This window comes from Pleurodeles waltl, chromosome 6, assembly GCF_031143425.1.
Source record: "Pleurodeles waltl isolate 20211129_DDA chromosome 6, aPleWal1.hap1.20221129, whole genome shotgun sequence".
Classification (NCBI taxonomy): Eukaryota; Metazoa; Chordata; class Amphibia; order Caudata; family Salamandridae; genus Pleurodeles; species Pleurodeles waltl.
Window position 1 is genome coordinate 759,907,854 of NC_090445.1, and position 21,320 is coordinate 759,929,173.

Consider the following 21,320-nt stretch of genomic DNA (forward strand, 5'->3'; position numbering starts at 1 on the left):
AGAAACTTTGCTGGAGAAATAGACATTTGAGGTGAGCAGATTCAGAGTGTCAGTGGTGTTGTAGGGTACTCAATAGAAAGAAGCTGCTCTTTACCTAAACCTGGGAACTACCCAGAGTTCCCGGCTTCTTTTTTTTGCATTAATTATGCGGCACTCTAATCTTTAAACAATAATATATGTATATATTTTTATATATTTATATGAAATTGTATATATATATATATATATATACATATATATATATGTAGATATATATATATATATCTACATATATATATATATATATATATGGAGCTCCCTTTTTTATTTCTTACCTCCCTTTACCTCTACCAACTTCCTAAACCCTAAAATCACTCTTATCCACCTTTACCTGTACCCACTCCTAAACTCAAAAACTATCCTTACCTCCCTTTACTTCTACCCACCTTTAAACCCTAAAATCGTCCTTACCTCCCTTTACCTCTGCATGCACATATAGAATTATGGGCCACATGTACAAACGTCAGGTTTGTGACTCTCAAATTGTGAGATTTAGCAACCCGCAATTTGCAAGTCGCAAAACCTGATGTACAACAGTGTCTCAGACAACGTTCATGATTCGCAAATGGACCTGCCGCAACAATATTCATGATGCAGGTCGCAATTTGCGACCCATTGTGACTGGGATGGTGGCCTGCTGAGGTCAGCAGACCACCATGCCTGTGTTTGCTTTTAAATAAAGCAATCTTTTTTCGTAATTCTTTCTGTTTTCCTGAAAGAAAAACCGGATGCATTACAAAAAGAAAACTGAAAAGTTTTTATTTCATTTTTCAAGAATAGGCAGTGGTCTCTGGGACCACTGTCTGCTCCTAAAATTTCTTTGCACTCCTAGTTGCAAAGGAGAAAGGTGCCCTTAGGGACCCGTTCCCATTTGCAAATGACTTACCACCAACTTGAAGTTGCTGGTAACTGTGAATATTTTGTGACTTCATTACCAGTCACAAAACATTCTTATATCCCCCAGTGACTTGCTATTATGAAGAGACGCCCTTAGCATGCCCCTTCCTAATAGCGACTCACAAACCGTATTTTGCAAGTCGGTAATAGGTTACTGACTCACAAAATAGGAATGGTACTTGGAAAAAAGCCTTTTACCGGATGCTAACGGCTCAATGGGCCATTTGCCACCAGTAAAAGAGCTTCAAACATCTGTCCCTTCGTTATTTACAAAAATACTTACCTGTGTGTTAAAGTACTCTGTGACAAATGTAGAAATACTTACCTGGTAAAGGCTGGTTCCTTGTTTTATATTCTGTTAAATATGTGGTATATTCATTTTAGGTAATTCATTTCAGTCCATATCATATCTTTCAGAATATGTAATATTAATTTTGATATGTAATATTAATTTTAAAGCAAATCAACATAAATTGATTGCAAGCCATATTCATTTAAACAGGGGTCATATTCATTTAAACATGATTTGTGGTAATTTCAATGTGTTTTATTCATTTCAAATCATGCTACAGTTATCTCACATAGTTTCATATTCATTTCAAAAAGTGTCATATTTATGTTAATGGATGTCATATTAATTTTGATGTGGGCCATATGATTTTCACCAGATGTCATAGGTATTTCAAAGTGGTTCCTATTCATCGTAATGTGTCATATTCCTTTCAATGAATCTCATATTAATTTTAAGGCATGTTGAATTATTTTCAATTGGGCTCATATTCATTTCAGTGCATCTCATGTATTAATCTCAGCATGTGTCATAGTCCTTTTAATGGATGTCTCATTCATATTAGAACATCATATTAATTTTAACATGAGTCATATCCATTGCAACACTTATCATAATCATGTCAATGTGTATCATATTACTTCAATGCAAGCCGTATTCATTTTGTTTAATGTCAGGTACATTTAAAAGTTACTTGTGTTCATTTTAAAACCTGTCAAATTCATTTCAATGAAGATCATATTCATTTCAACATGTGCTATATTCCTTTAAATCAATGTTATATTTATTTCAATGAATGTCATAAGCATATTAACACTTGTTATATATGAATTGTAATATGCACCTATCCATTTTAACATATATCATATTCATTTGAATATGTATCGTATTTATTTCAATGCATGCCATATTCATTTTGACAATTGTCATGAGAATTTCAGCTTTGGTCATACTAATTTGATTTGAAGGCATCTCAAATTTAATACAATAGGGCTTATGTTAATGCAAGCACAAGTCATATTTATTTTAAAGAATCTCCTATTCATCATTGTATATCTTATATTTATTGCAACCTGGGTAATATTCATTTCAATGCAATTCATATTCATTGTAACAATTGTAATGTTCATTTCAGTGTATGTTATAATAGTTTCAATTTCTAACAATAATTTATTTATTTCAGTATCTTACATTCATTTCAGTCTGTTGATTCACTTCAATGTATATCACATTCCTCTTGAAATATGTCAGTTGTTTCAAGAAATGTCTCATTCTTTTTGATGAATATTGCATTAGTCTCATTGATTGCTATATCGTTTACAGTGAGGGCCATATTGATTTCCGTGTGATTGTTATATATTTCAGTATATCTTTTATTCATTTTGGAGTGTGCCGTTCACATTATTCACTATTTAAGTCAGATTTACTCTGCTAGGTATCATATTTATTTTCACACATATTACATTAATTCTGGTGTGTGCCATATTCTATTTGCAGCACACTATGCATTTCAGGAGAAGCCTATATGAGGAGCTGTAATTTTGACATGAATGACTTCCCATATATGTCAGCATATCAGTAGAACGTGCCCTGAAAAGTCTGGGCCAGACTCGGAAACGTAGGTAATCAACAAGACCTTTGCCTGTGCCAATAACATATAGAGAAAACATCAACATTGTCTGTTGCCACAGTACATTTTTTTCATAAGGCACGGTGGGTGCCGCAAATCTCAAGGAGAGGGGTGTGGTGAGGTAGGGTATGGGGGGGAATAAAATAATTTAAAAATTGTAAAAAACTGTTTCTTCAGCTGCTGTCAACCTCAATCCTCTTTCCTTTATGTGGTGCCCCAGCATTCCCTGTGACACTAGCACAGGCCCCCCAGAACTCCTAGTGATGCTCTTGTGCTATACCTAGCATGAGAGAAGTGTCAGGATTGGTCTGAGCAGCTTGGTCTGCCGCTCAGACAGTGCACTGAGGTCTGTACAGTTTTTCTAACCCGGTTGTGCAACACAGCCAGGTTGGAGAAACTTAAGTGCGCATGTCAGTTTGGTCAGCCTAAGACGGCCAGCCAAACTGGCATGAACACTTATTAAACTGACTCCACTCCCCCCTCCCATGGACCAGCCCCTCTCTGCACGTGCTGCTGGCTGAGCCAGCAACTGAAAAATAAAACAATATTAAAATATTGTTTTATTTTTCAGCTGCTGGCTCAGCCAGTGGGGTAGCGCTGCTTCTCCATTGCGAAGGAGCCGCCCCGGCCATAAGAGTTCACAAACCGTGGTATATGACCACTTTACATATTTAATGCACATCTGTGATCGAGTTTTGTGTTTCGTTGTAATCACTATTTGGGAAGAAATAAGAGTTTCCACCCAAATTGAGACTGAAAGTTTTGTGAGAAACTCCCACATTCTGCTAATTCCCATTTCACAGCTAGAGAAGAAATGCCAGTTACAATGTGAATTGGTAAACGTGACCACGGGGGGAGGGTGGTAGGATGGAAATAATGGCGCAATACCAATTCCCAAACTTATTCCCCTTTCCAGAGGTCAAAATATATAACTGGCAGGGAACTCCTGGTAAATACTGGTAATTACTGCACCCACCTTTATCACTAATCACCCAGTGCAAATTTCTAGCAACTACCTTAACAATTGTTAGGAAGTCTTTATTGTTAATGTGGATTTCCCTCACATGTAAGTGCATATTTTGTGTAGTCACACTGAATACCTCAGAATTACAGAAACAATTTTCACCACAGTAACATTAAGCAAGGTGTCCTTTTAAGGTTCCATTGATGGACTGTAGTGGAACAGGAGAGACAGCTACCAAAAATAATTTCCGACACCTATACTAGTGTAGGGTGGGATAGTTTGGGAGCCAAACCAAAGAAATTGGAATTACAAAGTACCATCCTTAAGGAAGGTCCAAAGCAGGCACAAGAGGGCTCTAAAAAGCGCTGGGAGAAACAAAAAGAATTTAAGGATAGACGAAATAAGAGCTGATTCTCCACATCCGGAGAACTCCGAAAGGAGATACAATCTCAGAAATAGGGAAAATATAAAAACTCCTGATAGATATACTGATTCACGTCCCTTTCGCTCCTTTCAGGATGCACCGGATAGACGTAGCGAGAGAGGGGGCCGTCCTGATCGACGTCCTGAATACGTAAAACAAAAGAAAGACTTAACACAGTCTACAGTCAAAAAATAAGAAAAGACTCCTCAGCAGAAGCCACAGTTTAAAAAGAAAAAGGTGGCAGCACTGTCAGTTAAAAATGCCAGTACACTTGAGAACATTGTTGAAGAACAAGACGTGGGCAGTGACACTGTTAGACAGTGCAGCAGAGGTCACGATATGTCGCCAGAGTCTGAAAGATCATCTTGATACAACAGCAACTTGCGATTTTATTGCACTTGAGACTGCCGATGGTCGCGTTCTCCCACCCGACATGGTTTATGATTTAAAAATTCAGATAGAGGGAGAGGTAGAGCGCACCATTGGTGTGATGTTCTGGGATGATCTTACTAGTGATATCCTATTGGCCGAAAAAGACTGGCCATCTGAGCACGTCCCTAAGCTCCCACATGGGTAATATGTAATTTTGCCTTCTTTCTCTAATCTTGTTCCAGAAGCAGAAAAACAAGCCTATGCTGTTGAATGGGCTTTAGCACAGGCACCTGCGTTATACCGCAATCATGTAGGTTGGGACAAGAACTCTCCTTGTCATGTAATTCCTATTAGGTCTACACCCCAACCTCAGCCACAATATCCTGTTAAACATGAAGCAAAAGCTCTGGTGAGGGAGATCCTCACTCAGTTCGAGTACCAGGGAGTAATTGAGCCCTGTACATCTGCAATGAATAACCCGTTAATCCCTGTTGCAAAGCCAGACCATTCCTACAGAATGGTCATAGATTACAGGCATTTAAATAGTCATACACGTACACATGCTATACAAAACTCTCATAGCACGGCACTAATAAACAATATAGTGCGTAAAAAAATATAAAACAACGTTAGATATTTCTGATGGTATTTTCTGCCAGAACTTAGCACATGAAAGTCGGGACCTGAGTGCATTCTCATTTGGCTCACAAAAACGCTTTTGCCGTTTACCCCAAGGCTATAAAGAACAGGCCATGGCTATTCTCAGCCAGAGTAACTTCAATATTACATGATATTGATCCCGAGGCGTTATCCTACGTGGATGACATATACCTCACGGACGACGACCTCAACATTCATCTTGTAAGGGGCGATCAGATCATTTTGGGATTTGCAGACCTCGGTTACAAATTCAACTTTAAGAAAAGAAAGATTGCCTTTCTCAGTGTATTGTTCCTGGGATACGAGCTATCGAACAAGGGGAAGAGCCTGGCCCTGCACTTTCTAGAGAAATGTGCACAATTGCACCCTCCTAACACTCTCAAGAAACTACAGTCATTACTAGGTTTCTTTAACTTTGGCAGAACATACATTCCAGACTATGCACAGCGTATCAAGCCACTTTATGACTTGATACTGCCAAACTTTTCTAGCAGACACTGGACAGTTGAACACACACGCATCCTTAGGGAATTGCAACAGGACATGCTAGAAGCTAAACACTTGCACACACATGACAATAAAATTAATTTGGTCATCAGAATAATTGCTGGTGCCATTGGATTTACTTATGTCACCTTCAATGAGGGCGAGAAGGTACCCATAGCATATAAATCACATTTTTACTCAAATGCAGAACAACATTTTGCACCTTCAGAAAAGATTCTGACTGCAGTTCAAATGGCTGTCATAAAGGAGAGGCTACTTGCCCAAGGGAAACGCATTATTGTCGTTACCCCAGAGCTGGCCTTAGAGGCTGTCACCAAAGCAAGCGTTCCAAAGGCTGAAGCATTACGTCCACGTTGGATTCAGTGGGCAATGTCTCTGACCGCCACTGATGTAGATTACATCTTTGATCCAAAACTTCAGACACAAGAGTTTCTCCAGTATGAACAAGAGTACCCCGCTCCTCTAAATATCTTGCCACTTGACAGATACCATACTGTCATCTACACTGATGGTTCAGCACAACCAGCTGTAGGTACCAAACATCAACACTCAGCCGCTTGCACAGCCGTGAGCGGTGTGATGGAAGATGGAGTCTTCTACCCTTACAACACCTACACGCAGACCGTAGGGGACTGCACAGCTCAGTTGGCTGAACTTAAAGATCTTATATTAGCAATAGAACACACAGAGCCAGGATGCCTGACTTTAATAGTCTGCGACTTGTACTACTGCGTCCAATCATACAATGATTATCTTAATCATTGGAAGCTGAACAGGTTTAGAGATTCCAAAGGGAACACCATAAAACACAAAACATTGTGGGGGAGGGTGGCTGATCTTAAGGATAAGCTAACGTGTGTCCATGTAGTACATACATTGGGCCATCAACGTGTAGGACTACACGTTATCAGCAACACTTTGGCTGATGAAGCAGACAAATCTGCAGTAGCTACGGCTTCTGTGGCTGCAGTGACTCATTCACAGACGAGATTGGATAATGAAACACTGACTGCCGTGAAAGCTTCGGGTGAAGGCAAGTCCCTCCCAAAAGGATACCCTACAAATTATTCTTATCATATCAGTGCACAGAATGTTGCCTACGCAACAATTCCTGGGGTTGGAGATCGAGTAATCTCCAACGAAGATCAGAGATTAGATCTTGTAAAAGCAGCGCATGAGGGTGTCGCTTCTGCACATGCTAGTATTTCGGCCACAATAACACTCTTACAGAAACGCTTCTGGTGACCTGGTCTATGCAGACGGACAAAAAAAAACGTCCTTTGTTGTGACATTTGCCAGCAAATAAAAGGCTCCAATATCAAACGCCCACCACAGACATCCCTCTTAGTGTCCAGCAGGCCACTACAATGTGTGTACCTGGACCATTGTGGTACACTCCAACCTGATGGTGCATACAAATACATCTTAGTCGCTGTAGATTCTTGTTCTAGGTTTCTGTGGGTATGTCCGCCGCTGTCGGCTGACGCTCAAACTGCTATAAAAGACTTGCTGATCTTTATCAGTACATATGCGGTTGTAGCATTCCATTCAGACCAGGGCCCTGCATTTGCCTCTAAGGCATTCAGGGACACCATGGGGAGGATGGGTGTTAAACTCCATTACTCCTCACCATACCATCCCGAGGGAAATTTGGTCGTGGAGAGGTGGAACCGTGATCTAAAGCAGTCCTTAACAGCTTGAGTATTAGGTTCGGGACGCAGTTGGTTTCATCACCTATTTGGGGTCCAGAGAGCACTGAATAATCTGCCAAGACGGTTCTTGGGGGGAAGCACTCATTATGAGGTTCTCTTTGGGATACCTATGTATGTCCCAGATCCTGATGGCTCTGGTTTGGTGGCAGCAGAAACACCATTTGACATAAATGAACATCTCACTGTCTTACAGGAGCTTCAGCAATTTTGTGATGATAAATCATCTACCAGTGCTGCCACCTTATGAATAAGGGATTTAGCAAAAACTTCGACTGGCTGGATTCCTAAAGTTGGGGATTTTGTTTGTGAGAAGATCACTGTGAAGAAGGAATTCAGTCCATCATACAGAGCACCTGTCCCGGTCTTGGGAATTCATGTACCAGAACTGTTGTCTTACCACCACTGCCTGGATCCAGAACAAACAGATTAATTTCCATTGACGACGTCAAAGTTCACCATGTGGCCGATCCTTCACAGTAGACCAAGAGGTCCCTTGAGTACTTCCCGATCCCCTCTCACTACCCAACAGGACATACCTCTACATAGTAGAATGAACAACACTACTACGGACTATGCAACATTGTCCAACGCTGTCACAGAGACCTCCTCGACCAAGGGGAGGGCGGAAAACAAACTCTTGCTCGTTCTAGTTACCACTTCAATGACAACACCTGCCCAAGATTTGGCTGTTTTTTACACTAATGCTACACAGACTGATGATGCGGTCTACCACGAGCCTCCATGTGAAGTGGACCAATCTACAAATAATGCACCAGCTCCAGGATTTGCAGAGACTGCCTCTGGCTATTTTGTAGACATTGATGATTTTCTTCACACTCATCCACTATTATGATTGACAATGTTTCGAAAACACGTAAGCAGTATCAATGGCTTAAAAATAACTATTTAATCTACCCATGGAACTATTTATGGTTCTGTTTGACATTTTCTGCATTATTTTTTTGGGTTGGTTTTGTGACTGTTTTCTTTTTACTTATAAATGGTCATTACATTCTTGAACGCTCCTCTGTCGAGCTTGTGGATGAAGTCTTAACTCCATATCATTCCTCACATAAGGTCTGAAGAGACTTGTCCCTTGTGAATTTTTCAGCAATACCGATTCCTGATGGGATTGTGTGGGACAATGTTCCCTTTGATATGTACGGGCCTACTAAGATCATTCAAATTCCATATGTGTTCAAAATATCTATGACAGATGTGGTTACACCTGATGTTGTATCTGATGATTGGGATGTCCAAACAGTTGATTCCATGCTAACTGAAATGAAGGACTATTCCTTATTTGAAAGTGATGATGTATACGAACATACAATGAATTATGGGGAAATGTTCTGTTACAACAATTGGGGACATTGCTACCTACACCGTGCCACTAGACACAGGCCAGTATTGAACTATACACAGTGGGAACACTGTTCAACACCACCAGTGGGGAGCCCAAAACACTACACAGATAAATTTACATATTTCACTGGGCATGACACAAAAATGGCAGAGTCGTATTATTTCAAGTACCTCATGTACAAATTAGGAAGATTTTGCTAACTAACACAAAACTGGTTTATTCAGATCCCTTTGTTTCCCGGCTCGCAGTTGAAGGTTACGAATACTGGAAAAGCGCTATTGACTTAAAAAGTGAATGGGGAACACAAGATTAGCAAATACAGGGTAAGGAAGCTTTATTTAGAGCATGCCTGATTCCTGTGCAAATGATCTTTTTAAATGACACCCTTCAACTGACATTCTGTCTGAGGTTAGCAAAAATGTAAGAAATGAACACGCCCAGTATCCCCACACCGGCAAAATTTAATGATTGGTAATATTTCCTTAACATCACCGAGGAAACGCTAGATGCAATGGTTAAGGCTGGTACCTATAATTCTTCACTTTCCAGTCCCGGTGGGAGGTTAATATTGCCAACTGACACCAATAGATGTCAAACACGTTTTTTTAACTCTTCAGGGGGTTTTACAATTAACAGGCCAGCCCCTCGCTTTGTATCGGGTCAACACAGAGGTATAGTTACAACATACAGTGTGGGTAAACTGTGCCAACAATGGGTACAGTCTAATACGTTAGCCGCAGTTAAAAAACATCTTAACACTCTTTCTGAAAATGTAGACTTGCAGGATTTTCTGCTAGGTCCTAGGAAACAGCGCTCTAAAAGGTTCCTGTATGCTATATATAATGAAATTTGGAAACTGTCGCAAATGGAAGCTGCTGCGCATTTGAGGCAATTAGGAAAGGAAAACTTAGAGAAGGGTTTAGCAGTTGTCGACAATGGCATGAACACTCTGTCCAACAGGATTTATTCACTATCCAAAATTGTGTCGTCTGCCATTGATATCATTCAGACAGACATGTCCCGTTATATCATGGACAAACTCAGCTGGGTTTCATCATACAGCTAGGTTGGACATTAAAGACACTGAAAAATGGCCGCATTCCATGGAAGTATATTAACGGTAGTGAATTGTTCACTGCTGTTAATCTTTCCAGGGAACAGCAGACGATGGCTAAAAGGGAAGCTAGTTTCACCATGCTTTACATTGAAAAGTTAGACAAGTTGCCCTTCACGGTAGCAGTCCTTCAACAATTTGTCTCTTACATGGCATAATTAATTTGCCCATTTCGACCTTTCGTTTATCGAATTGCTTGAAACATCTTGCAGTGGGAAGGTTGGAGCAACTAGGCGATAGCTATATTTAGGAAGAGTGGGAGCTGCCCTTTATTCATAAATGTTTGAAAGGCAAAACAGAGGTTTTTGTAAGCGGAAGCGAATGCGAGACTACTGTTAGTCATTCAATGATATGTAAGCAGGTGTTCCTTCACGGCCTTTGCAATGCGGGGGTCGCGAACCTGGCCTGTTTTCTGAAGGGTACTCCCATCCCTTTGATTTGACCGGTATTTCATGTACTTTCCAATGGAAGTTATGTGGTACTGAGCGATCAAAGTTGTTGTGGTATGCGACCAGGAATTGCCTGCGCAATCTTGGCCTTGAAGGTCGTTACGTGTTGCGGACATGTTTTATTCCCCCCCACACAAGAGATAAAAGTATCTGACATGTAGCCCCACATAGATACTATTAATGTAAATTATGACAAGCTGAGCAGACTAAAGGCGCTACTGTTTCAAAAACAGGTCGCGTTGACATCCGCTAGAGGGACTTATGCTCTCCAGATAGCGAGATCATCAGCCGAGATACAATCCCTATTAAATACCAACTTCCCCAAGCACTTTGGAGAACTGGTATCCTGAATATTCAGTGCTTCAAGCACTGATGGGATTGTCCATTTCTTTAAGGCTGTCTAGTCTGGATTCGTGTCCATCTTCCAGACTGTTTTCGGAGTCATCCCATCAGCCATCCATTCACTCTTTTCAACTGTATTTGGTGGTTTTTCGATTATTTTGCCATTGATTGGCGGACTACTACTGCTATTTCTTCTGATTCGCAGTGGTTGTTTCTTTCCAGCTACGCAGAGCAATGGAGCCGCTCCGACCAACTCAACTGTGCCGTGAACGCATGGTTCGGATCTTCGATGCCTCCTTGCTGGTGGAATTGAACTGTGATTGGTCGTTATCATTTCAGCCACTTCTCTGGTGCGTACAACCAGTTTTCCGCTGCGTGTGGTGCCTCTTCGAACACCTGCCTATGGTGTGTCTTGCTGTTGCACCGGCATTTCCTGTGGACCAAGAACTGCTGATGTCCCCGATGAGGGTTCATTCACGGTCGTGCCCCTTGAGACTAAGGCTGCTCCGCTAGGCCACTTATGAGCCTTCGGTTCTAATATCTACTATGGAAAATGGCACTGCTGCAGGTGGACCTGCACAAGAGACTGACACGCATTACTGCTCTGTGGATCCGTTTGCCCGCCCGGTGATCGATCTAACACTTGACGATGTGGACTCATTCTTGAGGTCCTTGATTGGTGACTTCGATAACACTCTTCGAGATCATGACTATAGCAAATAATTTGATGAATTGGCTTGCCATTCCCGATTCAAAGTATGCATTCCAATTGCCTTTACTTTAGCCTGCTGTACTTGTCATGGTTGACATTAAATTCCTCTGTATGTATTTTTAACTAATATTTTTAATTACTACCTTTTAAACAAATTTTTCAAAACGTTTTTAGCTAGTTTTTATGCCTTTAGCTTTTTAGACCGGAGCAATTTTAGCGTTTGGATTCATTCACCTTCGGTGGCGTCCAGTTATGGCATCATACTTGTTACGGCAATGGGGAGGGTGTAGTGAATCCTAGTTTGTTTTAAGGGGATAACAGGAGTTAGCTTGGCCATTGGCTTGCGGACTCGTGCCCCCCTCACCTAGTGACTTTTAACCTACTTAGTTTGCTCTGTCTTAGCCCATTTAATTATTTAATTCTTCTAAGATGGCTGCCTTGTTTATAGTTAGGCCACTTATTATGATTTGCCTTATCAGTGCCTCTGCGTTAAGGCATCAAAATCAAGTGACAAAGACAAACAAACTGTAGGTGTTCACATTTAGGGACTTTCCCTCTTCATGCTTTCGAGGGAATTGTTTATATTAATTACCGCCCCAAGCATGCCATTCTCTATTGTTTGGGAACACACCTACGTCAGGGGTCCAAGTAGATCTGTATAAATACTTCACACTTTAACATACCCAGCTCTCCTTTAGGTAGGAGGTTAGGCCTATCCTGATAGGGTATTAGGACATATGACACACTTTATGTCTTTTTATGTTATTGCAAGATGGTGGGGGTCTTCGTAATAATGACTCTTGTCTTTACAATTCTGTTTCTTGCACTGTTCATTATCCTAATCATTGCAGCCCATGCAACTTATCGCAGATTGCAGTTGTGTTAAATAAAAACCATTGAAACTTTACTGCATCTTCGTTATTGCCTGTGTTTGAATGAGACATGATATATCTGTGAGAAAGGGGTAATCTCCGTTTAACCACAACACTCCCTGAGATGTCATACTCTCGAGTCCATGCGTAAAGGCTGCCACAAATCACCTTTTACTGTTTGGGTTTTTGGTGAGGTGCTGCTAGTAAGCCGGAAGGGTTGGGACGACAGTTGTGACTTGTTGTAGGATAGGCATAGTCACCTACAAACATAAGTACTGTCATCCTTAAACCAGCAGTCTTGCCTAGAGCAAGAGTCCAACTAGGACAGGACTACCTATGGCATTTTGTACTAGAGGTCAGCAGGTGTTCAATTTGACTCCAAGAAAGGAGCCACCTTTGAATTGCCTTCTAATGAGCAGAAAAGTTTGAATACTTATTAACATAATCGTATGCAATTATTCGGCTACTCTGCAGCTGAATTACATGCCCTTTCAAGTTTGTATCTACCTTAGAATTCTATAACTATGTAGTTATTAATAAGTGACTATGTAACAGGTAAAAAAACACGGTTTTGAACAAAATTCTCATTTCGGTCTCTGAAAAGCGTTGGAAATCTGCACCATAGTCTTTGTTAATCTTTCTTAGAATGAAAATGAGTGAAGGCTATGTAGCTTGAAACTTCTAGAGAGCACAGTGCAGTTTGAAACTGCCCATTTGAGCGAAACTCTACACTTACTTTCTCTTCCCAACTTTTTTAGATTTGGTGGGGAAGAGCATGTCTTAAGCAGACCACACCTATTAGCCTCACTTGGAGTTACCCGAGGTCCTTCGCGCCGTGAAGAGTCGCGGAGGTGTGCTTCCAAGCGTCTGACTGCGGGGCACCTTGGGGATCCGGTGTCTTGTTGGTGGCTTTGTAAAAGCAAAGCATTAGCATAGAGTGACGGGTACGCGGAATTGAAACGAGAATGCTAATAAAAATAAGAAACATTCCGACACTCAAAGAGAGGATGAAAAGGATACGCGATGGCTTCCAGCAGGGTACGTTATTATTTGTCCCACGCGGGACGACTCATATCAACAAGCGGAGATCTTCCCGTGCGCTCATTATATGTCTCCGCTTTCATTCGGGGATTAGCATTGGGAAACTGCTAGTTTTTTACTCGATGCTGCTGACACTTTCTCTTTTATCCATTGAGAACCAAAGCGCATCATTCCGTTGGATCCCTCGGCATTTCATTTGTATACTGGGAGGAGAGGGGTTTCATTGTGTTGTAAGGTGCCTTGGTTGCTCTCTGTCCCTGGAACACTAAGACACCAAGTGCCCAATTCACAAACCTTTTTTTTCTGCAAGTGTAATTTACTACTGGAACTCATGAGTAAGTCACACTTAAGTCTGAATTACTATACGTCTACTCACAGAAACAGATCCCTGAATCTGGCCCCAAGAGATCACGATGTGCTTGTTAGGGTGCATTCTTCTTGGTAATTACTCTCACTCCTTCAACAAATAAACCTCTTCTCTATTCAGTATGGGGGCATGTGAATTGCCCAGTGCACCTGTCTACAGTAAACATATATATGAATTGTTCTATGTTTTCAGGGCGTGAATTTAGAGAGCTGGAGCCAGAAGTTACCAACAGGTTAATACCAAAATGATCAAATCTACAGAGGTACTTTTGGGGGAAAAAATGTGATGCAACACCAATGTATCCTAGATGTCTTTGCATGGAGCGCTTGAAAGAGTGTGAGTTGCTAGTTGTGGCATCCTCCCCAGCCTGGGTACCCGTCAATGAATATGCCACACATGGAGCTATGTATTACATATCTTTATTCCTCTGCGTGTAACCGCAAACTCAACATTCTCAACCTGCATTCAATTCACTGTGTTCTAACAATTACATCATCACTCTATGGAGTCTTTCAGAAGCCTAAAGGGTTCCATCATACACATTGACAAGAGACTACATCTCCCATTAAATAAAAAATTACAATTTATAACTTTTCAATGAGCGTTCTTGGCCCTTTGATAACATGTTCCGATCATGTCTTTGAAAACTGGGAATCAGCAGAGTGTACATGATCTACTTTAGCAACGTAGGAGAAATAGCAGTCTGGAATTCTCCAATTAACCTCTCTGAGCCAGTATCTACGTTGACATCAGTGTCCAACGAGAGTTGAGCCATATGTTTTAAGTGCGCGGCATTCACCATGTGCTCTTTGCTGGTTACAAAATGAAATGGATTGCCATCAAAAGGAGCACCAGATTTATGTGGTGGCTCTGTCTGTGGGTGTTGGGGTGGTATCTGGGGTATTTGTGAGTGGCGGCTGTGTCTGTGGCTGTTGGGGTGGTGCTCAGGGGTATGGTTGGGGTGGTGGCTGTGTCTGTGGCTGTTGGGGTGGTGTCTGGGGGTTTGGTGGGTGTGGTGGCTGTGTCAGTGGGTGTTGGGGTGGAATCTGTGAGTATGGTGGTTGTGGTGTGTGTGTCAGTTGGGATTGAGGTGCTGTGTGTGGGAATGGTGGTTGTGGTGTGTGTGAGTGGCTGTTGAGTGCTTGCATTCCGGTGTGTCTTGTGGTACTTCTGTTTATGTGTGCTACTTGTGTGTGTTGAGGTGGGTGCATGCAGATGTGTCTTTGTCCTTGGGACAGAGAGGGGAATAGGGAAAGTGGATCAGTGAGGAGAAATGAGCCTGAAAAGATATCTGTAGGCCAGACGTGGCCCTATGAATGCCTTCCAGGTATGCAACCATCTGCTGGAGCTGGCTGCCCTGCATCTGGATGGCATTCAGAATGGCAGTCTGCCCACAGAGATACTCCTCAGGACATCAATAGCCTCCTAACTCAGGGCAGGAGGGGCAAACGGGGCAGGAGGTGAGGTGCCTAGAGCGAGGAAGACGCCCACCCTCATGGCTGAACAGGCATGGCCAACTGGGTGGAGAGAAACAGAGAAGGTGGTGATGGAACTAGGGGTGGTGGACAAGGCTGGAACAGAAGCAGGTCCTGATGGGTCCGCCACCACTAGTGATTGGCCATTGGAGGAAGAATCTGAACATGATGAAGCGGATCGTGTGTCCTCCATGGCACTTCCTTCACCCTCCGGGACACTGGGTCCCTCCGTGTCGGTTGCCTCATGACTGGAGGTACTGTGGCCAGCTGCTTCCCCACTTGGTTCAGCCCTGTCTCTGCCGCTTGCCTGGGATGATGCTAAAATTATATAGACAAATAGGGTCACTGCATGTTCCTGATCACACTTGAACAACAGCTGTGATTGGCAAAAACTACCATGACGTACAGTAGCCCCCAGAAACCAGCTCCAGCAAAGTGGCTCCAACATTTGCAAAACCATATGCATGCATGCTACACAAACGGTTAATAGTTGCCCACAGGAAATTGAGAATCACAGACAACTCCAAATTGCATGGGTGAAGTTGTGCAATCACAGTACCCATGGAGCAAGTAGGAGACCTCATCACCTTGAATGGTTTGCCTCATGTAACATTCCTCAGTAACCTATTGTCTCAAAATAGTATGGCAATGCCAAGTTCAGTTCCACAGATCCCACACAAGGTCATGCATCCATCTAATCTTCATATACTCAATACCACATCATGAAGAAATGCTGGCTAAGTAATCCAGCCATGTTGCTGAAAGAAGTACAGTAGCCGGAAGAAGGTGACATAGAAACACACAGCACACTGGAAAAATATGAAAACTTCACTATGGCCCTCATTACAACCCTGGCGGTCGGTGATAAAGCGGCGGTAACATCGGCAACAGGCCGGCGGTAAAAAAAATGGAATCATGACCACGGCGGAAACTGCCAACACAGACAGCCATTTTAACACACTGACCGCCACGGCGGTAGCAACAAACACCGTGGCGGTAACCACCAACAGACAGGCAGAAGACAATGTACCTCCCACTGCATTACAACAGTCCTATCTGCCACCTTTTCTGGGGCGGTACCAACTCCATCAAAAGCACAGCGGAAACAGTACTCTGAAGGGAAATGACTCACCTCTCGACACTCAAGGAAGAACCACGACGCCATGGAGCCCGAGCTGCACTTTTTTCCAATGCTGGTGTACCTTCTCATACATCAGGAACACGAACGCCGGCAAAGACGACAACAGTGAGTACTGCACCTAGCACACAAGGGAGCGGGGGAGGAAAAAGAGAGTGACACACACACACACAACACGCAACACCCTCACCCCCACCCTCAACACCATACACACAAGCAGATGCAACAACATTACAACCCTCAGGAATAACGCAAGGACAAAAGGAATGGAATACAGTTTTAGATATATATACGTCCTTAAACAATAAACGGTATGTATAATATATACAATATATACAAAGGGAGGGACAATGCCCACTCCAAAATGCCCATGGCCCAAGGGGCCATAACATAGAGACCAAGGCCACACTTGACTCCTGCCTCAATACGGAGAGAACACTGCAGGGCCATCAGGTCGAAAAAACACAGGCACCTCGGGGGGGAGACTGGGGGTGGCACCTCAGACGAAAGATGGTACAACACCACTGGCCTGGAGGGGCTCCATCTTCCTGGGGAGTGCAAAGCCACAGTCTCTCTAGTGGGTGGTGTGCCCACTGCTTGGTCCTGGGGCGTGCAAAGTGGATGGCTTCTCCACTGGTTCTGGGGGGGGGGCTTATGCCCAGTGTGCTTCATCCTGCCAAGGAGGGAGTGATTGGATGCCTTCTTCCACTGGTTCTGGAAGGGGCCTTGTGCCCAGTGTGCTTCATCCTGCCAAGGAGGGGGTGAGTGGATGCCTTCTTCCACTGGTTCTGGAGGGGGCCTTGTGCCCAGTGTGCTTCATCCTGGCAAGGAGGGGGTGAGTGGGTGGCTTCTTCCACTGGTTCTGGAGGGGGCTGTATGTCCACTGTGCTTCATCCTGGATGGGGAAAGGTCACAGTCTCTCACCTGGGTGTCACACCGACAGATGTTGCAGGGGCCAGGATGCACTGCAGCCCATGTAGTCACTACTACACACTGCTCGCCGGCGGTGACAGCTGCTCAGTGGATGTCAGTTGTGCTGCAGGTGGCGGTGCTGGCCGCGGTGGTGGTAGCCTCCAGGCCTTCACCTGCAGCCTCAGACGCTGTCCACTGGGGCTGCTGCGGCTGGCAGTGGTGCTGCTTGCAACGGGGCAGGTGGCGGTGCTAGCTGCGGTGCAGGTGGCGGTGCTGGCAGCAGTGGTGGTAGCCTCCAGGCCTTCACCTGCAGCCTCAAAAGGCTGCCCACTGGGGCTGCTGCTGCTGGCAGTGGTGCTTCTTACAGAGGGGCAGGTGGCGGTGCTGGCCACGGTGCAGGTGGCGGTGCTGTTGGCGGTGCTGGCCGCAGTGGTGGTAGCCTCCAGGCCTTCACCTGCAGCCTCGGATGGCTGAAGTGCCATGGCTGTTGTAGTGTGCCACTTCCTGCCCTTGGCAGAGGGTGGTGCCTCCTTGCTTCTGCCAGCTGGTGTCTTCTTCTTGACCTTGCTGGCTGGTGGTGCCTCCTTCCCCTTGCAGGCTGCTGTCCTCTTCTTGCCCTTGCTAGGTGGCGGACCCTTCTTGGCCTTGGCAGGTGGTGCTGGCACACTGGCTGGGCTTAAAGGTGCCTCCTTGGAGCCTCTCACACCTGCAGTTGCTGCAGAAACCACAGTGGCCGTCGACTGGGTAGCTGAGATGCTGGGCAGGTTTCTGGCCACCCTGGCCCAAGGTGAAGGACGGAGGGAGGGGTAGGGAATAGGTCAATGTTGGCGAGGAAAAGCTTCTTAGGGACACTGGGGCAGAAAGAGGGTGAAGGTTTGGGAGTAGAGAAAGAGGGATTGATTGTAGGAGGTGTCAGTCTGCTGTGTTTGGGTGCAGGTGCATGGGCTGGATGCTGCTGTGAGGTGGATGGCTGTTGGGTGTCTGAGTGCTTGCATTTGTGTACTTTAGGAGGAGGGGTCACAGACACAGTGGGAGAGGGCACAGGGGACGTGTGCATGGATGTGGGGGTGTTGACTGCCAGTGAGGGGCGTGTAGTGACAGGCGTGTGGTGATAGAGGTAGTGGATGAGGATGTAGTGCATGCTGGTGTGAGTGGAGACGCTACTAGGAGGGAGGTGGACGAGGAGGAGGAAGGGGACACAGTGGAGGCAGTGGATGTTGTTGTGTCTACATGTGTATGGTGCTTGTGTGAGTGCCTGTGAGATGAAGTGTGGTGCTTGTGTTTGCCTGAGCCACTTCTGTGTGTTGATTTGGGGGATTGCTGGTCTGAAGGTGTGCTTGGGATAGGCTGGGGTTGAGGTGATTGGGACTGGGTAGAGGAAGTTGGAGGGGGAGGCTGGAGACAGGGACAATGGCTGCCATCAGTGAGTTGGCCAGAGCCTGGAATGTTCTCTGTTGGTCCCCCACGCCAAAATGAATGCCCTCCAGGTATGCATTTGTTTGTTGCAAATGCCCTGCTGCACCCTGGATGACATTCAGTATGGTTGACTGCCCAACAGAGAGGGATCTCAGGAGGTCAGTAGCCTCCTCACTGAGGGCAGCAGGGCTGACTGGAGCAGGGCCTGAGGTGCCAGGGGTGAAGGAGATGCCCACCCTCCTGGGTGAGCGGGCACGGGAAACACACTGAGGGGCTGCTGGGAAGGCAGTGCTGGTACGGGGGTGGTGGCTGTACCTGTAGTTGGGGTGGCCACTGAGGTGTCCGCCACCGTCAGGGAGCTTCCATCAGAGAAGGTGTCACTGTCGGGACTGTCCCCTCCTGTCTCAGTCGTGGTCCTCCCCTTGCACTCCGTCCCACTGGTGCCCTCACCGTCGGTGGACTCGGCATCCAGGCCCATGTGGGATGCAGCTCCCTCTATCGCCGGTGCCTCTGCTCCTCCACCAGATGATTCTAATGCACACAAGGACAGGGTGACAAAACAAAAAGGGTGGGGGAGAGGCAGAGGATACACTTGGTCAATGCCAGCAACAACACTACCGTTGGCATACACAACTCACAAGGAACAGCCCTTTGCACTAGGCCATGCACTACCAGTTACAATGCTAGTGACCAGGCTATGGGGTACAATGCCTAACACCATTAGCAACACACCTGAAACCCACAGGACCCTGCCCAGTAGTAGATGCCCACTAACATTATTGGGGTTGGAGTGCATATGAGCTTGCTCCTCACTTAACCTACCCTGCCATATTCGCCCTGGCCTAGGTGCACCCACAGCCCACATCCCTCACCCAGGGAACACCTTAATGCACGCAAAGTCATGATTCTGTACTCACCCCCTTGTGGCTGCTGTGATGCCTTCAAGTGCCCATCCAACTCCAGATAGGCCACTGCCAGGATGCAGAACATCAGGGGGCTCAGGGTACGACGGGCACCCCTTCCTCGTTGGGAGGCCAGCTCAGCTGGGCCTCCGCCATCTTCCTTGCCCAGCAGCGCAGGTCCTCCCACCATTTGCGGCAGTGGGTGCTCCGCCTGTCAAAGACTCCCATGGTCCGCACCTCCTTGGCGATGGCACGCCAAATACCCTTTTTCTGATGGGCGCCGACCTGCAGAAAAAAACAGCAGAAACTGCATTAGTCATACCCTCCTGAGTGTTCTACTCATAGCCCACCATATCCCCCCATCCCCTTACGCACATACATTGACCACCATACATGCAGCACTCTGCACAGGACCCCTCAGACCCCCCCCCACACGAGGCTTACACACACAGCACTCCATATATTCATGCCCCACGCATCATGCTCACAGTGTACTCACCTGTTTGTCTGGAGGACCATAGAGTAAAGTGTACTGGGGTAGGACCCCATCCACCAGTCTCTCCAACTCCTCCAAAGTGAAGGCAGGGGCCCTTTCCCCAGACACTTGAGCCATTGTCACTTCCAGACACAGGTCAGAGCAGCACTTGCAGTGTAGGTCCTCTCCTGATGCCGGCGTACATCGCCATTGGCTCCTGGGACCCATAGGCCCAAATGATAGCCAATGCGGTGTTGCACGGTGGTCGTCGAGCGCCGACCGCACCGGTGCACAACGCAGCAGAATTACCTCATTTCCACTTGTCCCTCCTCACAGATCAGGCAGCCGCCATTTCAGGGGGGCACAGTCCATGGCACCTAACTGCGTCACAGCAGACATTGGCACAGCAACTGACTTACGAGTTGACATATTGTTTTTGTAAAGCAAAAATTGCTAATTAATCTGAGAAAATGTTTGAATATGACCTTCTGCTCACCGTTTTTCACCCTAGAGTTCAATCACTGAGGATGAATAGGAGATGGAGACATTCCCCTGTGTACAGACCCCTAGTGGACCTGGTGACAATGGAGGACAGGGACATTATCCTAATCTACAGACTTGTTAGGGCCACAATCCAAGAACTGTGTGCCCAATTGGAGCCAGACCTGATTTCAGCTATCCGCCACCCCGCAGGTATCCCCCCTCTAGTGCAGGTCCTGTCAGTGCTCCATTTCCTGGCAAGTGGTTCCTTCCAAGCGATAGTGGCCATGGCATCAGGGATGTCACAGCCTATGTTCTCAAATGTGCTGACCAGAGTGTTGTCTGCCCTGATGAAACACATGCGCAGCTACATCGTTTTCCCCCAGGATGGTACACATGTTGCATTTGTCCCCCCTCCCCGGAGAAATGAACAGGTGTTCAGAAATAGAAAAAGCTTTCACTCTCTGAATGTGCAGGTGGTGTGTTTGGCGGACCAGTACATCTTCCATGTCAATGCTAAGTATCCTGAGTCTGTGCATGATGCCTATATCCTGAGGAATAGCAGCATCCCATATGTGATGGCTCAACTCCAGATGGACCGGGTGTGGCTAATAGGTGAGCCCATGGTCCCCACCCAGTGTATGTTGGTATATGGGTGTGGGGTTGGCCCTAAGGGTGAATGTCACGCATCCCTCGATATTTGCAGGTGACTCTGGTTACCCCAACCTCTCATGGCTACTGACCCCAGTGAGGAATGCCAGAACA